The sequence below is a fragment of the Stegodyphus dumicola genome, chromosome 7, assembly GCF_044657685.1.
Source record: "Stegodyphus dumicola isolate Sdum_Otavi_A_Nest chromosome 7, ASM4465768v1".
Taxonomy (NCBI): domain Eukaryota; kingdom Metazoa; phylum Arthropoda; class Arachnida; order Araneae; family Eresidae; genus Stegodyphus; species Stegodyphus dumicola.
Window position 1 is genome coordinate 40305503 of NC_140774.1, and position 21985 is coordinate 40327487.

Genomic DNA, 21985 nt, shown 5'->3' on the forward strand with positions numbered 1-21985 from the left:
TCTCTACTGGATAGGCTCATCGTGACACCACTCAAAAAAGTGAAGTGTGTGTATGAAAATCACTTCCTTTAATTTATATATATATAATTTTTGAGGAGGAGGAGGGAGGTGTGTGTGAGATGACCTCGTCTCGAAACGAACCAATAGCACTTCGAGAAGACTTGGAACGAGATAGGTTTCTTAGAGAGAGAGAGGGACACAAAAAAATATATAAAAAATCAGAATGATTTATCCGTCGACCTCTGGGCTAAAAGTAAACAAACAAAATTTGAAAAGGTCAAGGTGTACTTTCACTGAATTCATCTTAGAAATCAGATAGGAAAAAAAAATGAGGGTACCCATGTTTCCTCTTCAACAACATAGACTCATCTAAAACGAAACTCGGAATGCTTACACAAATAAACAAGAATCCATTCTTAAATAAAAATGGGGACGTCTTGTCGATCGAGTCGGCTAGAAAAAATTTCTATATCTCTGAAAAAAAAAAACTTTTGGTTAATTTTTATCATGTCTTCCAGACATGATAAAAATTAATGAACCCCCTTTTTTGTCTGGGAAGGATGTCTCACTCTTTCTAAAAATAGACCATCACTCACCCTTTCTAATAGCAACAATTCCAAGAATGAGTCATGGTTTGTTTTTTTCGAATGGGTGAGACATCCTTCCCAGACAAAAAGAGGGGACAGTTAATTTTTATCATGTCTATAAGACATGAGAAAAATTAACCAAAAGTTTTTTTTTTTTTAACTCAAAAATTGTTTTCTAGTCGACTTGGCTGGACAAGACATCTCCGGATTCTTTCTGGAATGCACTCTATGATCTATTTAAACATTTCGAGTTCCGAGTTTCGCTTCAGTTGAGTGTGAGCCGTTCAAGAAGAAGAAACCATCCTGTGACTGGATAGAGAGAACTATTCCTTTTTCCATTCACCCGTTGTGTTGAACCGTTCAGATATTTGCTTTTATTAATATTTTTTTTCCTAACCTACCCGTCTTTAAACAATGGAATAGTTTGAAAGGGTCAACCCATTTTATAGATATCAACCTCATACCCTCATCTCAACGGGTCTCGAGTGGGAGAAGGAAGGAAGGAGCAGGCGACGAGAACTAAGCATGTCTGTTTATCGAGTAGACGCATCGGGGAAAGAACGATACCCGACCGACCCCCAACATCCTCATTACGAATTATACGTTACGGATCCTGAAGGAAATCCTATCTTGGCTCGAGACGAAAACGGTCATGAGTATTACGCGGTAGATTTAAACGGAAAACAATACATTTTAGCTCCTCGACGGTATGCCCGAACGTCTTTTGGACGAGAATACTACCCGAAATTTCAAAATGGGGACGAGTATTCGCTTTATACGTCTGTTTTATTCCCTTATGCCAAAGACGAATCGGGGCATGAAATGTATCCTAAAAAGGCGGATGGAGTCGAATATTGTTTAACGGCCGGCGATCGAATTCGTTATGCTCGCGATGCTTGGGGAAACGAGTTTTATCCTCGAAGAGCGGATCAGCAAACGGAATACCTCTGTGAAGAAGTGGGATATGCGAAAAGAGCCGACGGATCCGAAACGTATCCTAAATTTTATATCTACACTTCTGGTTAAGATCTCTCTCTCTCTCTCAAAAGAGAAGAAAATAATAAAGATTGTGTTACTGCAATAGAGCATTCTGACGCGGAACCTGTTTCGTATTCCATTTGGTGTGTGAAATGCCGAGCCAAGACCGATACGGTCGACGTCCACTATCGCATGTCGAAAAATCGACGGCCGATGGTCACGGGAAAATGTCAGGCGTGTGGAAGCAAGAAACAACAGTTTATTACAAATGCTTCCGTTCCACCTGGAATTCAGTTCCTGGATGAGGAGGAAGAAAAAGGAAAATGTTCCGAGTAAGAAGAAACAAGTATATTCAAATCAAAAATTGAAAAAAGATGGATCTTCCTATTATCTGCTCTCCTAAAACGGGTGGTTCTCCTTTACAGTTTGGCATACAGACGGATTCGCATAATCCGGTTCCAAGACTCGTGAATTTTCCTCAACCGGCAACTCCACCCTTAGATACTTCTTCTTTGAATGAGTTTTCTAGCATTCTGAAAGAATATCTAAACGTCGTGAGAGAATTGATTCTTCCCCTGCATCGAAATGTTGAAGAAAAGAGCTCTGAATGTGGAAGCAAGGACACGGATCCAAAGCCAAATTCGGAGGGTTGAAAGGGATAGGTGAAAGTCCATTATTAAAAAAAAAAAAAAAAAAAACAATGGTCATGTCATGTCTTGTCGATCGAGTCGGCTTGAAAAAATTCTCTAGATAAGATTGAAAAAAAAAACTTTTGGTTAATTTTTATCATGTCTTACAGACATGATAAAAATTAACTCTCTTCTTTTTTGTCTGGGAAGGATGTCTCACCCTTTCTAAAAATAGACCATCACTCACCCTTTCTTAAGGGAATTATTCCAAGAATGAGTCATGATCTATTTTTAGAAACGGTGAGACAACCTTCCTTGACAAAAAGGAGGGACAGTTAATTTTTATCATGTCTAGAAGACATGATAAAAATTAACCAAAAGTTTTTTTTTCTTTTTTTTTTTTTTTTCATCACTTAGAAAATATTTTCCAGAGCTCTGAGAATTTTTTTTCCCAGTCGACTCGATGATCCAAACAACAAGACATCCAAAATTGTTTCTAGAAGAAACTCTCGCTTCTCTATTTAAACCCCTCGCGTTTCCAACTTCAGATCCGTGTGTGCTGTGCACTCAACCTAGATACGCGCTTCTCCTCCCTCCTGGAAAGAGCCTTTTTTTCTGAGCTCTTAGCATTTTTTCTCAGCTTCATTTCCATTCTCCAGGTTTCTGTCTCCTCCTTTCCGTTAACACTGCAAAATTTCTAAATTTCTCATCACTCGGAGCTTGGAAATCTGTCATCAAAAAAACATGACATAGCTCTGCTTTCAAGGAGTCGGTTTAGATTCGTCAGGATCATGGCTGATTTTCCATGACAGTTCTCCAACCTCAATATTAGAGTGTGAAAGGAATAAGGTAAAAAAGTTCGTCCTAGATATCCAACGAAACGTAAAAAGAGCGACGAGGATCTAAAAAATGCTACGACCCTTTCCAGAAGGGGAGGAAGCAATGGATATTCAGGTGAGTCCACAGCATGGACTGCACGAAAATGAAACGGCTTCCGCAGATAACAGAATGTTCGAGATGTCTGTCGTCGATCAAGTCAGCTGGTAAAATTTTCTAAGAGCTGAGAAAAATGTTCGCATACTTTCACAGAAATTCTTTCCACGAGGGAGAAGTGTGTATCCAGGTCGAATTCACAGCACAGACTGAACTGAAGTTGGAAACACGAGTGGTTTAAATAGAGAAGGGAGAGTTCCTTCTAGAAACAATTTGGATCTGTCTTGTTTGGATCATCCAGTCGGCTGGGAAAAAATTCTCAGAGCTTTGGACAAAATTTCTGAGTGATTGGAAAAAAAACAAAAAAAAACTTTTTGTTAATTTTTATCATGTCTTCTAGACATGATAAAAATTAACTCTCTCTTCTTTTTGTCTGGGAAGGATGTCTCACCGTTTCGAAAAACAAACCGTGACTCATTCTTGGAATAATTGCCATGAGAAGAATGAGTTTTGGTTTCGTTTTCGAAACGGTGAGACATCCTTCCTTGACAAAAAGAGGGGACAGTTAATTTTTATCATGTCTATAAGACATGATAAAAATTAACAAAAAGTTTTTTTTTTTTTTTTTTTTTTTTTTCATTACTCAGAAATTTTTTCCAGAGCTCTGAGAATTTTTTTCTCCCCCAACCAACTCAGTGGACTAGACGATGAGTTTTTAAGAATGGACGTTTTGTTATTTATGCAGATATTCCGAGTTTCGCGTCAGGTAAATGCGCGCTCACCTTAGATTGGATTCCCTTCAGACAGGTTTAGAGATTGGATAACCCATCAAGAATTCTTCGACAGGTTTTTGGAAAAAGAAATCGTCAAGAAGAGAGTATTGATTTTGATATTTTCTTTTCAACCTTGGGTCAGTTTCTAGTACATTCCTATACTAATTCCATTGTATTTAAAAAAAATAATGTCAGCACGGACTGATCTGACCCGAAACGCTTGCCCATCCAGTTGGCTGGAGGGAGAAAAAAAAAAGAAATTTGTTTTGAAGGATATATCAGTTTTTTTCTAAAAATAGATTTCTAAGAAAAGAATGAACCTTTGTTGGAAATCTATTTTTAGAAACATGTCTAGACAACATGTTGACAAGAAAAAAATTCTTTTTTTTTTTTCCTGAGAGCGAAATGATTTTTTTCTTTCCACCCACTGTCATCTCGAACGAGCTCATCAATGGGAACCTCTCTCCCGTTTCGAAGAATGGTTTCGGGACCCGGAGCGTATGGAACAAATCGTCCAAGAAACCATGTGCTATTTATCCTGTTACGATGGAAAAATCCTGCATTATTTTTCGTCCATCGAAGCTTTCAAGCATTTTGCTTTCCAATCGATGATGGAGGCAGGAACCTTTCGCTTACACGCTTATCTGCGATGGGAAAATGTGATCGCCGTCGATGCTGGAACCTTTTTAAAACTGTTTTACGTTTCACCCGAGTGGGTTCATATTCTTCAAACCGGAGAAGCTTCCATCCGTCTTTATGGATGGGAAATGGAATCAGAAGCCGACGGGTATCGTATGATTCCCTATCGACTGCGAGCTCGCTCCGTGTACATTATTCACGGACCTCTTTACTACCAACTCCAATTTCATGACAGGACGGTGTTTGCCGTAGACGCCCTCTCCAGGAAGAAAATGGAGCCTTTACGGGCGTTGCATCCTGAACAGCATTTCCAATTCCCTGCTCGCGAGGAAGAGAGGAGAAGGAAAAGATCCAGAAGGAGGAGACACCTAAAGAGGTACTAAAAAGAAGTCGGAAGGTAGAAGCATATTTTTTTTTCATTAACGGAAAAAAAACTGTGGATCATTCTTTGTATATTTCTTGGAAAAAAAAAGTAAAAGACTAATAGTCATAATAGAGGGAGTTAGGAGGGACCCTATCTATATATAGCTCTCTATATAAATCGGAAGCGTCAACAGGACGGTCCACCCAAAACAATCTACCTTATCTTTCTCAGAGCAGAGTGGAAGAAAGGCCAAGATGCGTGGATTCATTGGAAGCAAAAATTCGAGTGGTTTAAATAGATAAGTGAGAAAAGATTTTGAGAGGTGTTGTTTTATGGATGGAGCTGGCTGGGAAAAAAATTGGCAAAGCTCAGAGAAAAATTTCCTGAATTGAAAAAAAAAAAAAAAAAAAAAAAAAAAAAAAAAAACTTTTTGTTAATTTTTATTATGTCTTACAGACATGATAAAAATTAACTCTCTCTTCTTTTTGTCTGGGAATGATGTCTCACCGTTTAGAAAAATAGACCATCACTCATCATCCTTTCTAAAATAATAGAATTTCAAGAATGGGATATGTTCTATTTTTCGAAACGGTGAGACATCATTCCCAGACAAAAAGAAGAGAGAGTTAATTTTTATCATGTCTTAAGACATGATAAAAATTAACCAAAAGTTTTTTTTTTTTTTTTTTTTTTTATAACTCGAAATTTTTTTCCAGAGCGCTGAGAAATTTTTCCCAGTCGATTCACTCATCCAAACAAGACATCTAAAATTGTTTCTAGAAGGAGCTCTTATTTTTTTCTATTTAAGAAACTCGAGTTTCGGCTTCCCATCAGTCTGTACTGTGCATTCAACCTGGATACCCATTTTTTGGAGATAGGGGGGAAACTTTCGCAGTTTTTTTTCTGAAACTCTCTATGGATCAGAGAATCTCACACATATCCTCCTCCGTGGATCGAAATGGACTGACCGCCACATCTGTTTTAGATAATAGTTTTGAATTTTCCACCTCCTCCCCAAGATTGGACTATCTCAATATTTTTTTTAAAGAAAAACGAAATTATTTTTTATCATTATTCTACAATTTTTAGTTTTTCTTTTCCCCCACACTCTTTAAGAAGAATAAAAACATAAAGCACATTGAAACAGTTCCGATAAATTTTGAAACTGAAAGTCCATCACCTTGTTCTCCACGGTACTAAAATAAGTTTCCCCGGTCTGAGAATCTTCTTGGATTTGAAGAGGTTTTCTCATCACACTCTGAAGCCAGGTCGAAAAGAGGAGAGCGTCTGGACCCAAATCGTTGAGCAGTCTTTCCAGGGAATCGAAGGTGATAAAAGGGGTATGGCGGAGAATCCGGCTGGGGCGGTCCGACGTATCGATCCAGAGATCCGTCGTTAAGGATCGGTAAGGGCGAAAAGGGGCTCGAGATATCCATTGCTGAATAGTCCGTTGACCTTTCGGACTCATCCATGTCCCTTGCTGGGAAAGGCAAGTCACGAGTTCCGATCCTCGAAAATAGAGCGTGCCCGACCCCAAGTAAAACGTGAGGGGAATTGTCTTGGCGAAACGGAAACGAATCGCGAGGGAAAAAGACTCTCGCCGTAACCACTCCATGGCGTTTGGTTTTCTCTCTCTCTCTCTCTCTTTCTCCTGAGGATGAGATGGAAAAAAAGAAAAGACAACTTTTCTCTCGGTTTCTTTTATATATAGGAAGAGAGAGGGGGGTAGGGTTCTCGAAAAGACTCATGGGAAATTTCCTCCTCTTCTTCTTCTTTTTGGGGTAGGTGGGAGGAACTCGTTTTTTTTGGCGGAGAGAATGCGTCGGATGACATACCGAGACATTTAAAAAAAGAATAGATAGGATGGATTCTTCAAGTGGGAAATGCGGGGTGGTTAAGGGATCTTATTTTAAAGAATATTATTACCATTCTTCTAGGGTGAGACGTCTTACCATTAAGTCAGGTAATCCGAGATTATGAGCATTCCTTTTGACATGCCTCATATGTTTTCTAATAGTTATGTAACATAAATTTTCCAGGCTAAGAATACGTGGTTCAACAGCATAATTGAGTAACCGCATATTTTCCTCTTCCAATTTTCCATTTTTTCGCCAGTGTTCTAAAACTGTTTTGGGATCGCAACACCGGACATTTGCACCAGCAAGCAACAACATATCCACGATGAGTTTGCATCGTAATTGACAGGCATAGTGTAAAGGGGTAAAACCAAAAATATCATGTTTGTTCATGTCGCATCCAAGAAGAATCAGTTGCCGAACGATATCATCCATTGAGAACAAAATAGCGAAATGTAAAGCATTTCTTTTCGTTAATCTGTGTTCATAAAAAACGGGTGGTTCCGCGTTTATTATTAATTTTGTGAATATCCATTGATGAAAACTGTTAGAAAAACTCATATTGAATTCAACTCTATTAAATTTACGCGTAGCTTCTTTGATAGATAGGTAGGAGATATCCTTAAATTCTTCACTGGACGGGGTTCTTGAGAAGAGAGAGTAGAACCATGTTGGAGAGCACACACTCATTCTAAAAGGAAACACGGATTGAACTAAGTGAAACTCGGAATGCTTAAATAGATGAGCGATAGTCCGTTCTTAAAAAATTGGATAGTTTTGTCCATCGAGTTGGCTGGGAAAAATTTCTGAGAGCCAAGAAAAAATGTATAAGCCTTAAAAAAAAAAAAAAAAAAAAAAAAAAAAAAAAAAACTTTTGGTTAATTTTTATCATGTCTTAAGACATGATAAAAATTAACTCTCTCTTCTTTTTGTCTGAGAATGATGTCTCATCCTTTCGAATATGTTTCTAAAAATAAATTTCCAAGAAAGAAATGAGTCATGTTCTATTTTTAGAAGCATATCGAGACAACAGGTTATCAACATCATTTGAAAAAGAGGGTATAGTTAATTTTTATCATGTCTAAAGACATGATAAAAATTAACAAAAAGTTTTTTTTTTTTTTTTTTAAGGTTGAAAATTTTTCTGAGAGAAATATTTTTCCCAACGACTTATCTTTTTTACTCCTACCTACTTTCATTCCTTCCCTCTCACTCTTTCTCTATATAAACGATTGCAGAAGGAATCGTGGCTCATTTTCTTGAGCAGATAGGTCGAGAACAGATGGCTACGGGAGACTTAATCATGACGTGTGAAGACGATGATGAACCCTGTTTGGACTTGCAACCTTCTTCGCCTTTATATGAATGTGTTTCTTCGGAGAATGAGTATATCACGTCGTGGTCTGATATATCGCCAACTCCTTCTCCTCCACCTGTCCGCCGTAGGATCAAAAAGAAGAAACCTAATCCAATTCGTGATACTCCTTCTCTGAATTTCAATCCGCCGTTATCGCCCATTTCGTCTCCTTCCTCTCATTATTCAGAAATAATGGACCAATCCTCTCCACCACACATGCGTTCTACAATCGAAGAAGATCTCCTCATCTCATTCTACTTCTTCTACTAAAAAAAAGAAATATCGAACTGAAATTCATCCGAGTGTCATAGGTGTGCTGGCCATCACATCTGATGGATACACTCTGACAAACAGTGTCCGGTTTGCCTCTAGAGACATGAAAACGTATCGACCGCATACCAAATGGATTCAGCAATTGAATGAGGATCTGCGAAAACTTCATATTCAAAGACTGTATGTCGCGAATGAACATTGTCGAAAAAAAATTTATCAATTGCTCCGTGTTGAATCTGTATAGACAGTAAGCTATAAACCTTCTCGTCGTCCACAGCAATGTGAGTATTGTGGAACGAAATATTGTCATCGATTTATGGCTATGACCGCCCTGCAACAAATAGTGAAATATGGTGTCAATAAATATATTCATTGAAGAACCAAATGAAGTGTCTTTTTTTATAGATGATGATTAGTATTTTGTCCAACCTCCTCTGTGTTCTATGACAGATGCAATTCGTCGAGGCATGGACGCGATTAATGTTTCAAAATAAGTTTCTTCCAAACTATAAAAAGCATCGCGGACCAAGTCCCATAATTCCAATCGGTTTCGAGCTACCCGATTCGCTAATCGACGTTCTAATTCCGCCCAAACATTTTCGACGGGATTCAAATCGGCTCCTTTAGGAGGCCAGTCTTCGACCATAGGAATTTCATGTTCTCGAATCCATTGTGTGACGCGTAAACTCGTATGGATCGGAGAGAGATCGTGCATGAACAAGAGACGGTGTTCGGTGATCAAAGGGTTTAAAGAAACATCGGGAGGTTGACTATGATCGAGAAGCACTGGCTCTAAAATATTAGAGAGGTAATAGTCGGCATTTAAATTCTGGATCCCGATTCGACGGATTTGGTTGGGAAATTTTCCGCTCATGCACATCCAGACACTGAGATTAAAACGACCGGAACATTGACGGCCTTCTAACGCAGAAGAAAAATAACGTTCGTCTTGATAACGCAGGACCTGTCGAGGCCGCCATACGCGAATAGGACCGTACCCGATCGAACTGAATACTTTCTCGTCGGAAAATATAATGCGGGACCAATCGTCAACCGTCCATTCCGCACGCTGTGAAGCAAAGTCGTAGCGTCGTTGACGATGAATCTCCCGCAAATAATCTTTTCGGACGGGGATGCGCGACACTAATCCTTTTTCTTTTAATCGACGACGAACCGTTTGAGCGGTGCAAGGCACTTGTAATCGACGACCAATATCCGTCGCGGGTGAAAAGGGATCACCCGTCGACATTTCAAAAATACGTTGATCCATTTCTTGGGTCGTGGCTCGAGGTCGGCCGGATTTGTGTTTGGTTTGATAGTTCTCCTCATTTTCCGAGGAGCGGGAGATCCAATATTGAACTGTGGAAGGAGCGACATTCAAGTGTCGAGCAATTTGACGAACCGTTTGCCCTCGTTCATAATACGAACGACGAATTTCCCGTCTTATTTCAATAGGTGTATACGGCATGATAAGAATAAGAATAATACAAGTAGGATCTTGGTTACCATGTTCCTTGATTTCATTTCAACGTGTCACGGTCCCGATAAAATCGTAGCAGTTGTCAATGGTCAATTGCAGTGCACGGAATGTGATCAAATTCAAGATGCGTATGCTTTTATTTTACGAGCGTCTTTTCCTGATGACAGTGATCCGTTCTTATCGGCTCGTCTAGCTCGAGAATATGCGAATTGAACGGGAGATTTGAACGTACCCTGCACATTTCCTCTCATAGGGATTCCTGGTATTTTACCGATCCGTAATGTTTCCGTCACGTTACGTATTTTATTAAACGGGATTCGATTATTACAATGCGTGAATGCCCCGTTTCGATCCCAGGCCGAACCTTTTGAATCGTATGAATCGCTCGAACGGTTCATGATCGAATACATGGACGAATACGCCCAGCATATTGAAAAAATCGCCAATGAAGAGAATCACTCCCAAGTCGATAAAGCGGCTCTGCATGCTCTTTTCACCAACATGAAATCGCTCATGGAAAATGTCCATCAAGACGAAGACCAACCTTTCAATTTCTTAAGTTATTATCACAAAGTCCTAGCTCCCTATGTAAAAATATGTGATGGCGACGATGCTTCGTTCCTTCTACCTCCTACTTCCAAGGATGTTGAAAAGGATCCCGCTTATCAATTATGTTTGGAAATGAAAGCCTCGAATCAAATTCGGGCTCGTTATTCTCCGTACACGACCCTATTTGATCTTGTGCACATCATGATTTATTGCAATTTATGCCGGAACGAACTCAACGTGGTGGCGAATTTCGTGTTTGAGTTTGGAGTTCGCATTTGTCGTCGCCCCTTCTTCTTCAAAGAATCGTTCTTGACCCAGCAATTGCGAAAACCGGTCACTTCTCAAATTACGTACCATCGGAATACAGAATTCTACTACCTCCTTCGAGAGATTCAACAAGGCGGCACGTGCGATGCCTTATCACTAGAATTTATTGAAAAAATTAGTCGAATCGAAACCTTTTTAGCGAAAGTGTTCCTAGGAAAAGCGGATGATCGAATAAAGCAGTTTGCGTTCAAACAAAATTTCCCCTACGTCCTGTTTGTTCCGAAAGAAGACGAAGAGACGACGAAAAAAGCCACCCAAATTGATGAGTACCTCGGATATCTTTTTGGGACCGGGTTTATTATTTCAAAGTTCAAAGGTAAAGGATTAGTGAAAGGTTCGATCGCGACGGGTAAGAAATTTTACCGTCTTGTACAGAAAGTGGCCTTGAAAATACGCGAATTTGAAAAATCCGACGAAGAAATTTTCTGGACGATGGAAATGGTGAAACTGTTCTTATGTTCCGACGGGTATATGGAAAAAGAATTGAGAATGTTACTCAATGTAGCGACGAAGGAATCTCAAGTTCCCTCTCGTCAAGAAATATGTCAAGGAGGAGGAGGAGGAAGAAGAAACGAAGACGGCGAAGAGATGGATATGTCATAATCAAGTAAATCATTGGGAAAAATGGCAGACGCAGAGGAAGAAATCTGTGGAATTTGCCTGAAGGCCTTCAAAGAAACGAAACGCCATAAAGTTTACAATCTCGATTGTGAGCATTCTTTTCATATTAAATGTATAAAGAAATGGATTCGAGAGTATGGTAAAAAGAAATGCCCGACCTGTCGGACTCGTATCAGCCAGGATGATATGCTCTATTTCACCAGCGGAACATTGCAAATGGAACATTTAAGAATAGATTCGGATGAAGAGGAGGAGGAGGAAGAACCAGAGGTGGAAGAACCGCCAAGGCAACGACGAAGACGAAGACCCGAAGAAGAATTAGTCGATCTGGGAGGCCATGGTCTCATTTTTTCAGGGCCTAGTACCAGTCAGACGAGACCCAGAAGACAGAGAAGAGAAGATTTAGTGGGAGATTATGCTTATATGGATACACCTAGACAAAGTTCACCTACCTCAGATGATGAAGAACGGGAAGTCAATCCTTATTTTGGTCGACCGAATGCATTTTGGAGAGAAATGAGAAAAAGACGAAGTAGAAGGAATTAGATGATTCTTAAAATAAAAATAAAAACAGTAAACAAAAATGGAAAAGTAAGACTGATGACTGGTGTATAATATTTCGTTATCAACAGATCCATCTCCTATACATCGTTATATCAACAGATCTATTTCCAAATGGAAAAGTAAAACCGACCGACTGTTGAAAAATATTTCTCAAAAAAAAAAAAAAAAAAAAAAAAAAAACTTTTTGTTAATTTTTATCATGTTTTTTAGACATGATAAAAATTAACTGTACCTTCTTTTTTATTTTGAATGATGTCACCTTTTCTAAAAATAGATTTCTAAGAATGAATAATGCTTTTCTTGGAAATTTGTACTTAGAAACATGTCTAGACAACATGTTGACATTATTCCAAACAAAAAGGAGGATAGAGTTAATTTTTATCATGTCTACGACATGATAAAAATTAACAAAAAGTTTTTTTTTTTTTTTTTTTTTTTTTTTTTTTTTTTTTTTTTTTAATACCACATTAGATTTTTTTGAGAAATATTTTCCACCAGTCGGTCGGTTTTACTTTCTTTTTTTGGAGATGTTGATAACGATATATAAGTCGATATATAAGTTTCACTCACTGGGTTCTGATTCATTCGTTTTCTCCTTTGCTTTCACGAGATATCGAGACCGCTTCAGCATTTCGAAGGAAGCCCCTTTGATGTTATACTGTTTCTTCAATCGTCGCTTTAGATTAAATAAATACTGGTAATGATTTTTTCCAAATAGTTTGGATGGAGGAGCATTGAAAAGAAACTGGAATAACTTTATCTGATTTGGATCCTTATAGGCTTCTAAAGATTTAGACGCAAACGCTTTTCGTTTCTCTGGATCATCGTTTAGATAGCCCACGATGTGAATCATCCTCAATTCCGTTTCTAAAAGTAATAAGACTATCAGCGACAGTTCATCTGTTTCATAATTGGAGAGACAGTGATTACGGATTTGATTCATCTGCTCTGCTGTAAAACGTTGGTGTTTTCGACGACGAGGTTTCTTGACCACCACCTCATCTGCAGAAGGTAAGAACCATTTTCGTCGAATAGCATTTAAAGCATTTGAAATATATTTCGCGGAACGTTGTTTATGATCGATAAGATATTGGTGATATTCTTGAAGTGTTTCGGTATGATTTAGATCTTTATGCATTTGTAAACACCAAGTTTCATATTGATTTTCATAAATAGACTAATTTACTAGTTTTTGAGGGAGACATGATGCTTCTTTTATTTTTGGTATAATGAAGAACTCTTACTTATTTATAATTTTTTTAATAGGTTTTTGAATCAAAAAAAAATATTTATAATAATAAGAAGAAACAGTAGAAACAAAATGGCCGAATGTTGTCCAATTTGCTTAGACGAACTCATTGCCGAAGATGTAGAAACCATTTCTACTTTAACGTGTCAACATCAGTTCCACACGAAATGTATTGACATTTGGAGAGAAAAAGCATTGACGTGTCCTGTCTGCCGAGAACCGTTTGAAGATGCCCTGCAGAAATTAATTTCTATGTTTCTCCCTTTGCGACGTTCTTTTTTATATGATGTAATTTACGATTATGAAAACCGCATCAGGTTTTCAGACGATGAGGCTGATTTAGATGATTTACTCATGTATGAATTATTGGGACCTTGGGAAACTTCTGAGGAGGAGGAAACAGAATCAATCGAACCTGAGGAAGAAAACCAGAGTGAGGAAACTAATTGAGACTGGAAAAAGGAATCGAGACCATAGATGGGTTTGAGTAAATTAGCCGATGACGGATGTAGGGATTGGACTCGAACCGATGGAATGGATTGGGACTGATATTCATCCCATTTCTTTAATCCCATCCGAAGATTTAAAGCCAATGACTTTTTCATATATTCGGAAAGAAGGAATCGCCAGGTTTTGGGACGATACTTTCCAACAATCTCGAGAGCGTTTAACATGCTGAGATAGCATTCTTGAGCTGTCCGACACAGTTTCAAATGAAAGACAACATCCATTTCATTCTCGACTTGCTTCCACCATCTCCCAGTTTGATATTTCCTTGGGTACAGCACTTCATTGTGTGGATATATTTCAGCCTCATCTTCGATCCACGGTTTCATGGTACTGGAAGGAAGGTCGTAGGGATCGCCTAAATGATAATTCAGTAACTGACAATTAGATAAATTGAGATGAAGATGGCTCGTGAAAACAATGAGACGATCGGCATAGGCTGGTTTGACCACCGAGTCTCCAAAATTCGGTTCGATTCAGATGAGAAGATCGCAATGCGTGCCGTCGCATTCATAAGACGAATCTAACCCGCTGACGAACCAATCGTTGGAATCGTCGAGAAGAATATGGACCGTTTTATGATGTCGAACAAAAAGGGTTTCCAAATGATAGGATAAGAGGGAAGGATGCCTTCCTAAATTACCTAATACAACGGTCACGGGTGCATCTTGACATTTCTTGAAAAGATCTTGAATGGAACCCATGCTGGTTGTTCCGCATACTTGATTCCCGAGACGAGTCAGAAAAGATCCCATGCTTCTTATTCTTTATTTTTTTAACGCAGCTCGCATATATTCTTGATCTTTCTGGAATTCCGATTCAGGATAAGGTGGCTTTTGAAGACTGGCATTCACTTCATTATGAAATTGAAACCAGACGTGGGCAAAGTGTTCGCCTAAAAACCGTTCTTTATACGTTTTGAGTTTGGATAAGTAATGATACACACAAATCCCGCATCGGAGAGTTCGATATAAAGATTCTGTCACAAAGTCTCGCCAAAGAGTTTTCGCGAGACGAATATCCTCGTCCTGCTAGTCCTGAACTGAAAACGCTTCGGCCATCCAATGTAAAAGCCGCCAGTAATAAGGACCAAAGACCAACGTGTTGTGGTAATTGATGTGATGAAAATAATCTTCGGCTGAAAAAGGTTGTGGGGATACGGAAATGCCGATCCGGGTCATCAAGTCTCGAATCGCCTGACTTTTCCCCTGGAGTAATTCAATCACCGCTTCGTCTAAAAAGAAAAAGTATTCGCTCTTCCATCGAATACGGTACAGGAGCGTTAAGACGCAGTACGTGGTCAATTTAAAGAGTTGAATCCAACTGTATTCGCCTACCCAAGCTCCAGGTCGTAGAAACGTCCGTCCCCATTTATCTTGGTTCATTAAATTGGCCATGAATAATAAATAGGTGACGACTACTACGTCTAATCGTTGTTGGGGCTCTTCTTCTCGGAAAGCGGTCGTAAAGTGGGTGACGTCAATACCCGGAGGAGGAGGTGGAGAAGAAGGGGTTTTGAAGTGTAAAAGTTCGTGAATTTTATGAGCCAGGAACGGTGAAACACGAGCCTGGCTTTCTTGGAGTTCGTTCGAAACGATCGGTTCATCTTCTAAATAAGTTCGTTTTAAACGTTTAAAGGTTTGAGCATCCATTCTCTTTACTTAAACCACCATTGACAAAAACGGCAATACCAATCTCCCACGTCTTTATTTTGCACCAAACTGCCGAGCAATTCCCCGAAAGTTGTAAAAATCGTCAGCTTGCGAATGTATCCAAAAGCCAGAAAGAGAAAAATGAGTCCGTTGATGAGGAGGAAAAGGAGAAAGAACCAGCTTTGTGTTAAAATGAGACAAAACAGGATCACGAAGGACGTATACGCTCCAGCGACTAAAAGCGTTCCTAATGTTAAGGAATCCATTTGTTTTTTTTCTTCTTCTTCTCTATTCTTGACCTAATGTCTCGTAATAAAGGGTCCGATACGTAATATTCTGGTAAGCATTATAAACGGGATGGTGGATAAAGAGAAATAATAAAATCCATAAGAGGATCGATACCATATTTTTGTTTTCTTTGTTCTGAGTCAGAAGAGAAGAGATAATAATAAAGTAACTCATATTAATTTAAAAAATGGTTCGAAGGGATAAACCCAAATCTGATAAAGCGGAACGAAAATTGCTTCGAATGGAAGCAGCTCCTCCTAATCATGTAGGAGACCCAGTCGTTGACAACCCCCTTAACAATCACCCTCCAAGCAATCCATCTAACCATCCTCCTCCAATCCATGACAATCCTCCTAATAATGATAATGTAGGCAATATTCCCATGGACGTGGATGAGGCTCCTGAATTACGAAGAATACTACCCCGATCGAATGAAATCAGATAAGCGCTATGCCAAATTGGCTGACGGAAATGAGATTTATGCTAAGAATCGACAAGGAGATGAATTTTATATGCTGGATCCCGATGGAAATATTGTGTTTGCAAAACTGTAAGGATCTTAAGTTTTACTAACGTTTATTTTATTTTAAATCTTTACTATCACTTCTTATTTTCTACTTCCGGCCAGAATTATAAGCGTGAAGGTTTTTATACAAAGTTTGTCTGGCGAACGCCAAGTATTTAAGTGTGGCCTTTTTGCCAAGCGAAAGAGAGGAAGCAGTGAGTTCGAAGCAGGCCGCTTACCTTAGAAGTTACGCAGTTGCTATTTGCCTTCCAGGCCAGAGGTTTTAATCCTCTTAATAAATTAAACGTATTGTAGTGTTCACAGTCTCTGTGCTACATACGCTTCCTGTTATTATAAGGCCAATCTTCCACGTGTGTTATTCTAAAGTTAAATTAGAGTTTAGTTTTATTTTTTATACCTTTTACGTTAGACCCCGAGTGGAGGGTCATTGTATTCCGAAGTACGGAAGTCATTGTATATAAAGAAAAATAAAGGGTTTTGTATACCCTTCGTCTGTATCCTTTCTACTTACTACAATTAGTGAACATAACTTTAGTAAGCTCTCTGTTCCTAGTCAGGTCATTGTATGTTTCCGAAGATGGTTAGAAGAAACATTGAACCTGATAGTGGCGCCCAACGAAGAAGAATAACCATGGCCGAGTTTCAAGAAGAACCTGTGCTGCCTGCCGAAACGGCTCAGAATCCAGAAATGCCAGCTGCCGCCCTGGAAGGATTTGGGTACATCGTCCAGACCATGCTCGCTTCGATGAAACCAGAAGCAACGTTTAATGGAACCTCACCGGTAACCAGTTTTTTTGGAAAAATTGGATGACCACTTCATGCTCTACCCCGTGCACGAGTTTCAAAAAGTTACCTTAGCTACCAGCGCTTTGAGGGGCCAAGAGCTTAACTGGTTCAAATGTATCGGCAGAAGTCTCTTGGGTCAAGCAGGAAGTCCCACCTATACTTATGAAAATTTCAAGACTGCCCTACTAAAAGCCTTCCCTGTTGTAAGGGATCGTGCGAAATTAGAAACGGAACTTTTTAGCATATATCAACAAAGAATCGAAAACCTGTCGAGCTTTATTTTAAGAAAAATTCACGTTTTCAAGCTCTTGTATGGAAACCGTCCGGATCCTGAAATAATTCAAGTGATTTTGCCGAGGTTACTACCCCAAGTGCAAGACTTTATTGAATTAAGAAATCCCACTACACTGGAAACGTTATTTGAGCTAGCAATCCAGTTTGAAAGTAGAACGGCGGACGTCGAAAGAAGACGCCAATATCAACAGCGAAACCAATTTGGTACGCCAAGACTACAACAAACTCAAGCATACGGCTACGGAGAAAAAGCGAATCAGTGGGCAAGGAAACCCGAGCATTCAAAAACAGCCGGCGAACGTCGACAGTTCAATAGCAACCCAGGAAAAAAGTCTCAAGGCCAGGGGAAAAAGAAGGAAAGCACGGAAAGGAAAAATAATTTAAACTAAAACGGATTTCTGCTGACGAGAGGGTGCGGAAATCCGAAGGCCACGAAAACCCCTCTTCCTTCAAGTTAAATACAGTAATGGTGAAAAATTTGACTCTTCCGAAGATTGAAGTGTTGGTAAATAATATCCCGGCCACCGCAATCTTGGATACCGGCGCGCAGTGTTCCTGTGTGGCAGAAGTTTTTTTTAGAAAGTATTTTCGCAAATACCGCATATATAATGCGGATAATACGACAGTATTAGCGGCGCAAGGAAAAGAATGTAAGTGCGTAGGTAAAGTACCTTTATATATCCGTATCAAGGACGAACAAGTAAAGGTGATGTTTTTATAGTAAAGAATTTGCAAGCACATTTAAACCTAGGAATAGACTTTCTTTCAGACGCACAAGCTACACTGGATTTTAATGAAGCGTCCCTTAGGCTGACAATGAAACCAGTGCGTGTAGAAAAGGTTGATCCGCCAAGGTTAAATCTTGACCACCTGCCTAATGACGAGCAAGATAGAATCCGACAAGGGGTAAGTGAATTTGCTTCCTTATTTAGTGATATTCCAGGATTTACTCAGGTTACTAACCATAGTATTGACACCGGAGATGCATTGCCGGTTCGTCAAAAACCATACCGGTATGATAAGAATAAGGAAAAAATTATAGAATGGCATATTACCGATATGCTACGTAAAAAGATCATAACGCCCATCTCAAGTAGTTATGCTAGCCCGGTGGTTTTATGTAAGAAAAATAATGATTATCCTTTGGAGCATCCAAAAAGGTGGAGATTCGCTATTGATTACCGTAAATTAAATTCCATAACGAAATATCCGGTATATCCGTTACCAATCATAGAAGAAATTTTAAGGAACATAAAATCAACCAAATTTATGACGACTTTAGACTTAACGACTGGTTATTTTCAAATAGGGGTGAGGCCTGAGGACGTGCCTAAGACTGCTTTTATAACCAAGTCTGGCACTTATGCATTTTTGCGTATGCCGTTTGGCCTTTCTGGGGCCCCAGCAACATTTCAGCGTTGCATGAACATTGTGTTAAGACCTGTTCTTGGAAAGTCCACATTTATCTATTTAGACGATATCATTATTACTAGTGATAATCTAGACCAACATGTACAGGATTTAAGACAGGTGTTTTCTTTATTAAATGAGGCCGGTCTAAAAGTTAATGTCGAAAAGTGCAAATTTGCAGCCCCTGAATTAAAATATTTAGGTTACAAAATATCTCAAAAAGGGATCGAGACAGATGAATCAAAAATAATCGCTGTACAAAAGTATCCGACTCCAAGCAAAGAGAGCAAAGAAGCTCTCTTCTTTTCTAGGACTTTGTTCATATTATAGGTCCTTTATAAAAGATTTTGCGGCTATCGCTGAGCCATTGTTAAAATTAAAAAGGAAAAAGGCAAGATTCTCGTGGACGGCCGAAGCCAATAGTGCTTTCGAAAAATTAAAACAAGCATTAACGCAAGCCCCTGTGTTAAAATTTCCTGAAAAGGATGAAAATTTAGAAATTTCAGCGGATGCTTCGGATTATGCGGTAGGAGCGGTACTTTCGCAAAATCACTTCATTATGAAATTGAAACCAGACGTGGGCAAAGTGTTCGCCTAAAAACCGTTCTTTATACGTTTTGAGTTTGGATAAGTAATGATACACACAAATCCCGCATCGGAGAGTTCGATATAAAGATTCTGTCACAAAGTCTCGCCAAAGAGTTTTCGCGAGACGAATATCCTCGTCCTGCTAGTCCTGAACTGAAAACGCTTCGGCCATCCAATGTAAAAGCCGCCAGTAATAAGGACCAAAGACCAACGTGTTGTGGTAATTGATGTGATGAAAATAATCTTCGGCTGAAAAAGGTTGTGGGGATACGGAAATGCCGATCCGGGTCATCAAGTCTCGAATCGCCTGACTTTTCCCCTGGAGTAACTCAATCACCGCTTCGTCTAAAAAGAAAAAGTATTCGCTCTTCCATCGAATACGGTACAGGAGCGTTAAGACGCAGTACGTGGTCAATTTAAAGAGTTGAATCCAACTGTATTCGCCTACCCAAGCTCCAGGTCGTAGAAACGTCCGTCCCCATTTATCTTGGTTCATTAAATTGGCCATGAATAATAAATAGGTGACGACTACTACGTCTAATCGTTGTTGGGGCTCTTCTTCTCGGAAAGCGGTCGTAAAGTGGGTGACGTCAATACCCGGAGGAGGAGGTGGAGAAGAAGGGGTTTTGAAGTGTAAAAGTTCGTGAATTTTATGAGCCAGGAACGGTGAAACACGAGCCTGGCTTTCTTGGAGTTCGTTCGAAACGATCGGTTCATCTTCTAAATAAGTTCGTTTTAAACGTTTAAAGGTTTGAGCATCCATTCTCTTTACTTAAACCACCATTGACAAAAACGGCAATACCAATCTCCCACGTCTTTATTTTGCACCAAACTGCCGAGCAATTCCCCGAAAGTTGTAAAAATCGTCAGCTTGCGAATGTATCCAAAAGCCAGAAAGAGAAAAATGAGTCCGTTGATGAGGAGGAAAAGGAGAAAGAACCAGCTTTGTGTTAAAATGAGACAAAACAGGATCACGAAGGACGTATACGCTCCAGCGACTAAAAGCGTTCCTAATGTTAAGGAATCCATTTGTTTTTTTTCTTCTTCTTCTCTATTCTTGACCTAATGTCTCGTAATAAAGGGTCCGATACGTAATATTCTGGTAAGCATTATAAACGGGATGGTGGATAAAGAGAAATAATAAAATCCATAAGAGGATCGATACCATATTTTTGTTTTCTTTGTTCTGAGTCAGAAGAGAAGAGATAATAATAAAGTAACTCATATTAATTTAAAAAATGGTTCGAAGGGATAAACCCAAATCTGATAAAGCGGAACGAAAATTGCTTCGAATGGAAGCAGCTCCTCCTAATCATGTAGGAGACCCAGTCGTTGACAACCCCCTTAACAATCACCCTCCAAGCAATCCATCTAACCATCCTCCTCCAATCCATGACAATCCTCCTAATAATGATAATGTAGGCAATATTCCCATGGACGTGGATGAGGCTCCTGAATTACGAAGAATACTACCCCGATCGAATGAAATCAGATAAGCGCTATGCCAAATTGGCTGACGGAAATGAGATTTATGCTAAGAATCGACAAGGAGATGAATTTTATATGCTGGATCCCGATGGAAATATTGTGTTTGCAAAACTGTAAGGATCTTAAGTTTTACTAACGTTTATTTTATTTTAAATCTTTACTATCACTTCTTATTTTCTACTTCCGGCCAGAATTATAAGCGTGAAGGTTTTTATACAAAGTTTGTCTGGCGAACGCCAAGTATTTAAGTGTGGCCTTTTTGCCAAGCGAAAGAGAGGAAGCAGTGAGTTCGAAGCAGGCCGCTTACCTTAGAAGTTACGCAGTTGCTATTTGCCTTCCAGGCCAGAGGTTTTAATCCTCTTAATAAATTAAACGTATTGTAGTGTTCACAGTCTCTGTGCTACATACGCTTCCTGTTATTATAAGGCCAATCTTCCACGTGTGTTATTCTAAAGTTAAATTAGAGTTTAGTTTTATTTTTTATACCTTTTACGTTAGACCCCGAGTGGAGGGTCATTGTATTCCGAAGTACGGAAGTCATTGTATATAAAGAAAAATAAAGGGTTTTGTATACCCTTCGTCTGTATCCTTTCTACTTACTACAATTAGTGAACATAACTTTAGTAAGCTCTCTGTTCCTAGTCAGGTCATTGTATGTTTCCGAAGATGGTTAGAAGAAACATTGAACCTGATAGTGGCGCCCAACGAAGAAGAATAACCATGGCCGAGTTTCAAGAAGAACCTGTGCTGCCTGCCGAAACGGCTCAGAATCCAGAAATGCCAGCTGCCGCCCTGGAAGGATTTGGGTACATCGTCCAGACCATGCTCGCTTCGATGAAACCAGAAGCAACGTTTAATGGAACCTCACCGGTAACCAGTTTTTTTGGAAAAATTGGATGACCACTTCATGCTCTACCCCGTGCACGAGTTTCAAAAAGTTACCTTAGCTACCAGCGCTTTGAGGGGCCAAGAGCTTAACTGGTTCAAATGTATCGGCAGAAGTCTCTTGGGTCAAGCAGGAAGTCCCACCTATACTTATGAAAATTTCAAGACTGCCCTACTAAAAGCCTTCCCTGTTGTAAGGGATCGTGCGAAATTAGAAACGGAACTTTTTAGCATATATCAACAAAGAATCGAAAACCTGTCGAGCTTTATTTTAAGAAAAATTCACGTTTTCAAGCTCTTGTATGGAAACCGTCCGGATCCTGAAATAATTCAAGTGATTTTGCCGAGGTTACTACCCCAAGTGCAAGACTTTATTGAATTA